The following is a 7,385-nucleotide window of genomic DNA, read 5'->3' as shown; positions in this document are numbered from 1 at the left end:
ACTTAAGGATGGTTTTTACAACCTTCCAGTGGTTGCTACCTGGATCAGACTGGTATCTACTCACTACTCCTAGTGAGTATGCCACGTCTGGTCTAGTACATGTCATGGCATACATTATAGATCCCACTGTCGAAGCATATGGAATTCTATCCATACTCTCTCTTTCTTGAAGGGTTGTCGGACAATCCCTTTTAGAGAGGTTAATTCCATGGCCCATCGGAAGATAGCCTTTCTTGGAATTAATCATACTTAACCTCTTCAGTATAGTATCAATGTATATGGATTGGGATAATCCAAGCAATCTTCTAGATCTATCTCTATAGATCTTCATCCCTAGGATGTAAGATGCTTCTCCCAAATCCTTCATAGCAAATTGAGATGATAGCCAAACCTTTATTCCTTGTAATGCAGGAATGTCATTCCCGATTAAAAGAATGTCATCCACATACAAAATAAGGAATATAATAACTGAACCATTTGCCCATTTATAAATGCAAGGTTCCTCTTCATTCTTAATGAAGCCATATATTTTGATTACCTTATCAAAACGTATATTCCAACTCCGTGAAGCTTGCTTTAATCCATAAATGGATTTTTGAAGCTTGCACACTTTAGATTCATCTGCAGATGTAAAACCTTCAGGTTGTATCATATACACTTCTTCTTCTAAATCTCCATTTAGAAATGCGGTCTTTACATCCATTTGCCAGATTTCATAGTCTAAATGTGCTGCTATCGCAAGCACAATCCGAATGGACTTGAGCATTGCCACAGGAGAAAACGTCTCGTCATAGTCAATACCATAACGTTGACGATAACCCTTGGCAACCAGACGGGCTTTATAGGTCTCTACCTTTTCGTCTGCGCCTCGTTTCCTTTTGAATATCCACTTACACCCAATGGGTTTAATTCCTTCGGGTGGGTCAACTAATGGCCAAACATCATTGACCTTCATGGATTCCATTTTGGATTGCATGGCTCCAAGCCATTTATCAGAGTCATACCTCTGCATTGCATCCATATATGTGATCGGATCCCCATCGTTTTCATCAAGTTCGATAGGATCCCCATCCCGAATCAAAAAACCGTAGTATCTGTCCGGCTGACGTGGTACTCTACCCGATCGCCTTAATCGTGCATCTAATATGGGTTCTGGATCTGATCTAATCAAATCCGACTCAACTGGTTCAGTAGATGGTGTCGGATCTTCTACATGTTGAACTTCTCTAAGCTCAACATTAGAGCTATTTGTTCCTTCACCAAGAAATTCCTTTTCTAAGAAAATTGCTCTATTGCTTACGAACAATTTTTGTTCTTCAGCAAAGTAGAAGTAATATCCTTTAGTTTCTTTAGGATAACCAACAAAGAAATATCTGTCAGACTTAGGTTCAAGTTTGTCTGTTTTCAAACGTTTGATATATGCCGGACACCCCCAAACCCTAAGGTGAGAGAGCTTTGGCTTACGTCCAGTCCACATCTCATGTGGTGTTTTATTTACAGACTTACTTGGAACTTTATTTAGAATGTAGCAGGCTGACTCAAGTGCATATCCCCAAAAGGATATGGGCAGACTCGCAAACCCCATCATGGATCGAACCATGTCTAACAGAGTTCAATTTCTCCTTTCTGACACACCATTATATTGTGGTGTACCAGGAGGAGTCCATTGAGAGAGAATTCCATTTTCTCCTAGATATGTCAAAAATTCACTGGAGAGGTATTCACCTCCTCGATCCGATCGAAGAGTTTTAATACTCTTTCCAGTTTGTTTTTCTACTTCATTACGATATAATTTGAACATTTCAAATGATTCAGATTTATGTCTCATTAAATAGACATAACCATACCTTAAAAGGTCGTCTGTAAACGTAATGAAATATGAATACCCACCTCTAGCATCTGTGCTCATTGGCCCACATACATCAGAATGTACAAGGGTCAATAAATCACTGGCTCGTTCACCTTTTCCGGTAAAAGGTGATTTGGTCATTTTACCAAGAAGACATGATTCACAGGTTGTCAATAATTCACAATCATTAACATCAATGATTCCTTCTTTACTTAACCTGTTCATCCTGTTCTTGTTAATATGACCTAGCCTATGATGCCAAAGGTAGACATCCGTGACATTATCTATTCTAGAGCGCTTATTGGATTTATACATTACATGAACAGGCTGTGACAAAATGTAAATGCCATTACTCAGAATTCCATTCATTACAACAACACCATTCCAAATGACATTGCAATAATCCTTTTTTATTGATATTTCATAACCATTTTTGGCCAAAAGGCCTACAGAAATGATATTCAATAGAAAACTTGGACAATAGGGACAATCACTAAGGACATTACATGAGAGCTGAATTTAAGTTTAAGAATTCCTAAAGCTAGAACTGGAACTGGTCTTCCATCTCCAACATTTAGGAACCTTTCTCCTTCTTCAAATCTCTTACTGACTTGTAGCCCTTGCAACAAATTGCAAATATTAAAAGGACTACCGGTATCCAATACTCAGGTCGAATTATCACAAATAGAAAAATTGCAAGGTGTTATCATATAAGTACCTTGATTGGCAACTGATTGCCCACTTTTCTTAGGCCGGTTCGGATCGAGGGATGCAATGTAAAGAGGACAGTTCCTCTTCCAATGTCCTTGCTTCTTGCAGAAGAAGCACTCCGCCTTTCTCTGATCAGCCTTTTTATTATTTTTCTGACTAGGCTGAGCATGGTGCACCTGTTTCTTTTGGATTTTATTTTTCTTTTTTCCTTTCTTAAAGGAGCGACCCTTGGATGAACCTCCCACTAAGTTCACCGTCTTCTTAAGAAGTTGGTGATCATTCTCAAACGTCTGTAGTAACCCCAACAATTGGTGATAATTCACTACAGGTTTCGTCATACGAAAATGAGTGAGAAAAGGACGGTATGATCCAGGCAATGAGTTTAGTATGGCATCCTTCCCCAATTGATCATGAAGGAAAAAGCCAAGAGAGCTTAGACGCTCGATCAACTCAATCATGTACAGTACATGATCAGTTGATAAGTGCTGATTAATCTATAATTTAATATTCTTTTTCCAGCACTTATCAATGTTCTTAAACGGATAACTACTTATTTTACCATGAAATTGAATAAACAATGAAATAAATTTAAATTATGGTAAGAGATAAATAATACTTTTCTTAAAACAGACTCTGAATTTGCCTCTCTTCTGGCTGAGATCTTTCATAAAAATATATAAGGAGGAGATTGTGTTGACCCGATTTATTAACCTGATGGAGTTGTAATCAAGCTAAGGGTATAATTAAATTGGCTTTGGTCCTGGTTAGATTGAAAGTTATAATTGTATGGAAAATATTTGATTAACCCTTTTATTAAGTCATAGTCTGATCTGGTTGAGTTCAATCTGAAGCGGTTTAGTAAAAATTAAATGTCATTGGGCTCAAGAACAAGTTCAAGCAAATCAACATTCATGACCCACCTCAAACCCAAAGTCGATTCCCAACCAATGCCTTGCGTGCCTTCATATAAAATTTATAATTTTAAAAAAAATAATAATTATAAATAATAATAATAAAATAATAAAATAAATAAAAATAATTTTGGGAAGAATTACTGGATTCACTGTTCATATGAACAGTATCCCGTGAAAACACTGTTCATATGAACAGTGTTTTTACAAATATATATTTATGTATATATAAATCAAATAATAAATAAATAAATTAATAAATAATATATATATAAGTTCACTGTTTATCTTCTTCTTCTTCCACTGTTTATCTTCTTTCCCCTCCCCGTTACCTATCCTTTCCAGCTTCCCAACCACATGCCACCGCATCCATGCTGTCTTCATTCAAATCCAAATCCCCAGCAGCGGAGATCAAGCTCCTCCGCCATCAACCGCGTGCGGCATCTCCTCTCCCGGACTTCCGACTCCACGCCGTGATCAACACCTCCCACGCATCGCACCCCAGCCGCTCGTGAAACCTTCCGCATCAGCCCTCTTCCTCCTCTCCCGCAACTCCTTTCCGTTTACAGCCGCAGCATCCCGGACCGGCCACTCGTCCCAGCACGTTCACAGATCTCCACTGTTCATCTTCTTCCTCTCGCAGCGGATCACGGCCGAGATTCGAGTCGCCACCCGTCGATTCCCCCGTTCCAGCCACGAGTCCCACGTGGTGCAGCCAGCAACCAGATCCTTCGCCGCTTCTGCCGCCCGTGACGCCCTCGGATCAGCGCCTCCATCCCGCGGTCAGCTTCCGATCCTATGGATTCCGCCCAACAATCAAGCATGCGTTCTTCCTCCTCTTCACACGAAATCAAGGATCCACCACTGGCTAATCCTTAGTGGGGAGCTATAAAAGGAGGAAGAATCATGAGGCAAAGGGAGAGAGCTCGGTTCGAAAGAAAACAGGGGAGAACCCCTCTTTCGGTGAGAAGAGGAAGAAAACCGAGAGGGAAGAAGAGAAAAAGAAAAAAAAAAAAAGAGAGAAAGGAGGGGGAAAGAGAATAGTTTTGATATTTTGGAAATAATTGGAGTTGATCAATTTTATTTGAAGATGGGAGATCGTCCGGAAGCCATGCTCGGCTAAACGTCTAGTCTAGGGCTGGATGAAGCCCTAGCAATGTATCAGGGCATTGTAGTTCTTATTTTCTTTATTATTTTGGAGCTTGTTTAAATTTTTATCTTCAATGAAATATTTCTTTTATGATATTTAAACCTCGAGCATGCCATTTACTATTCATATTTGATAAAGTAGTCTAAGATGATCCATGCCTAGGAAGATGAGGTGTGCTGCACCCTAGATTAGCATAATTAGGTAGACACTTCATGCTATACCGAAGATGGATTTTCCTAAAATTCTTTATGCTTTTATTCTAAAAGGCTTGTAGCCAATATTGCATGCCTCTCCAAAAGATAAAAAAAAATAAAGAATACAAACCCTGATGCAATGCTATGTGGTGGACTCCAAACCCTAGATCCATTTATTCTGATAAATTCTAATTCGCACTCATAGTTTAATTTAGTTAAATCAAGTTAGCAAATTCTTCTTCTTGAGTTATTTTTAAAAGAAAAATAATTTATTCTTCAATCCCTGTGGACCGACACCCGTAATCACTATCCTACAGGATACGTGCTATTGCGCGGTTTATTTTCAAAATTGAAAGTAACGATCAATTTTTGGCGCCGTTGCCGGGGATTGCTAGCATAGTTATTTTTCTTACTAAATTTTTTTTTAAAAAAAATTAAAAAAATTTCTTAAAAATTTTTTTTTTCTATTATTGTTACTTTTCTTATCTTCTTTTTCTCCCTTACTAATTTTTATTTATTTTTTTATATACTATTTGATCAGGAATCGAGGAAAAAAATTTGGGATGATCAAAAGGAGAACTGCCGAAAAAGAAATGCTGTAGAGGTTTGCAAAAAAAAAAAAAAAATAAATTGCTGGGGAAATTCCCTTTGGTAACCTCTAAACTTTTCTTATTTAAATTAATTATTGGTTTGAAATTTTGTAGTGATTGTTTGATTTTAATTATAGCAAAATTGTGAATGCATGCTTGATACACATACACAAATCAATTTGCACATAGTAAGGGCAATCACCCCAACAAGATAAGAGCCGGATTTCATCACCGGACTCTTGCCCAACTTAGGTGAACTCAATCTCACATAGTGTCATCTTTAATTAAAATCAATTAGACATTGGCCCCTAGGGACATTCGAGCTCAATAGGACGAAGATCACCGAAGGTTGCACCAATTTCGCTCTGTGGCTTAGTTGATGTCTAGGCAAGCTTTGTCCCTATAAGGGAGACAGTTCATCTGTTCGAGGCAAGTGGGTTTTAAGTGGGACCTTTGCGAACGCATCGTGACCCCTCCACTTACTTGGGAGCTTACCTGGTCAACTCGGTTCATTAGACCGGATTGGAGGCTTAGGTGCCCTCTTCAAACCAGTTAGGAGCTGTCTAGTGATTTTAGGACAAATCAAGGACTGATGTGTTTTTCTTTTATTGCATGCTTGACTGATCGATTACTAATGTATGCAAGGGAGTCGTTCTAGAGTACGTGAGTTATTACCTTTTGACCCTGAAATAGAACGAACCCTTAGGAATATTCGAGCTAAGATCAAAACATTAGAATCATCCCTACCTCCTGAGATGGCTGAAGAACAACCCAAACTCCTGAGGGAGTACTTTACTCCCACCATTTACACTTTCCTATCTTGCATTCGATTACCTGAAGTAGCAGCGGTACAATATGAAATAAAGTCTAGTGTGATCCAAATGCTTCCATCTTTTTATGGGCTCACCAATGAAGACCCATATAAACACCTAGATGAATTTCTTGAGATTTGCACCACTGTCAAGATTCAAAATTTCACTGATGATGCTTTAAAACTTAGATTATTCCCCTTCTCCCTTAAAGATAGAGCCAAACAATGGCTGAATTCTTTAGAAGCTAACTCAATTCGTTCTTGGGATCAAATGCAACAAGAATTCCTTAAAAAATACTTTCCTATAGGAAGAACGAACCAGTTTAGACGTGCCATTACAAGCTTCTCCCAAACCGAGGGAGAAGAATTTCATGAAACTTGGGAGAGATTTCGGGACCTAATCCGTAAATGCCCTCATCATCAAATACCTAAGTGGCAGCTAGTGCAATGTTTCTATGATGATTTGACGGAACGAAACCGTCAGATGATCGATGCTGCATGTGGGGGGACTTTCATGCTTCGAAATGAGCATGAAGCATGGCAACTATTTGAAAATCTTAATGAAAACTCCTTCCACCATGCTTCATGTTCTCGTCAAGCATCCTCGAATTATCAAAGAAAAGGGGCCATTTGTGAAATAAGTAATTCTATGGACCTGTCTAGCAAAGTAGATGCATTGTCCCATAAGATTGACCAACTAATGATAGGAGGACATGTCGTTAGCTCTTCCCAAGTACAAGTGTGTGCTATCTGTTCTAGCCCATCGCATCCTATTCATGAGTGCCCCTCAGCACCCCAATATTCCGAACTCGTGCAAGAACACATCAATGCTGCCCAAACACAGCCCAGATCGGGTAATGTTCCATTTTTCAATACATATAATCCAGGATGGCGGAATCATTCAAATTTTTCTTGGAGGCAGCAAGCTTCTAATATCTCCCAACCCTTCTTCCAAAATTTTCAAAACCCTCAGAATTTTCATCCCTACCGTCCCTCAACTCAATTTCAGCATCCTCCTCCTCCAACCCAAAGAAATACAGCCTTTGAGGAGAAGGTGTTGACTGCCCTTCAAGGTTTGGAGGCAAATACACAACTATTGCACTCTCACACACAATCAATTGCTAAGCTAGAATCCCAAATGGGTCAACTAGCCAATGCATTAAATAAAC

The 7,385-nt window shown here is 39.0% G+C and overlaps 1 non-coding gene across 1 annotated transcript; it reads right to left on the bottom strand.

Moving 5' to 3' along the window:
• Nucleotides 1-6,536: 6,536 nt before the first annotated feature.
• LOC120107354 (small nucleolar RNA R71) lies at nucleotides 6,537-6,642 on the bottom strand. Its single transcript, XR_005509190.3, has one exon. It is a non-coding gene; the product is annotated as a small nucleolar RNA R71 (small nucleolar RNA).
• Nucleotides 6,643-7,385: the final 743 nt, after the last annotated feature.

This window comes from Phoenix dactylifera, chromosome 6 (genome assembly GCF_051530095.1).
Source record: "Phoenix dactylifera cultivar Ajwa chromosome 6, Ajwa_hap1_PhDact_Kaust_v1.1, whole genome shotgun sequence".
NCBI lineage: Eukaryota > Viridiplantae > Streptophyta > Magnoliopsida > Arecales > Arecaceae > Phoenix > Phoenix dactylifera.
Note: the sequence above shows the minus strand (reverse complement) of the source record. Positions and strands in the feature narration are given on the sequence as shown.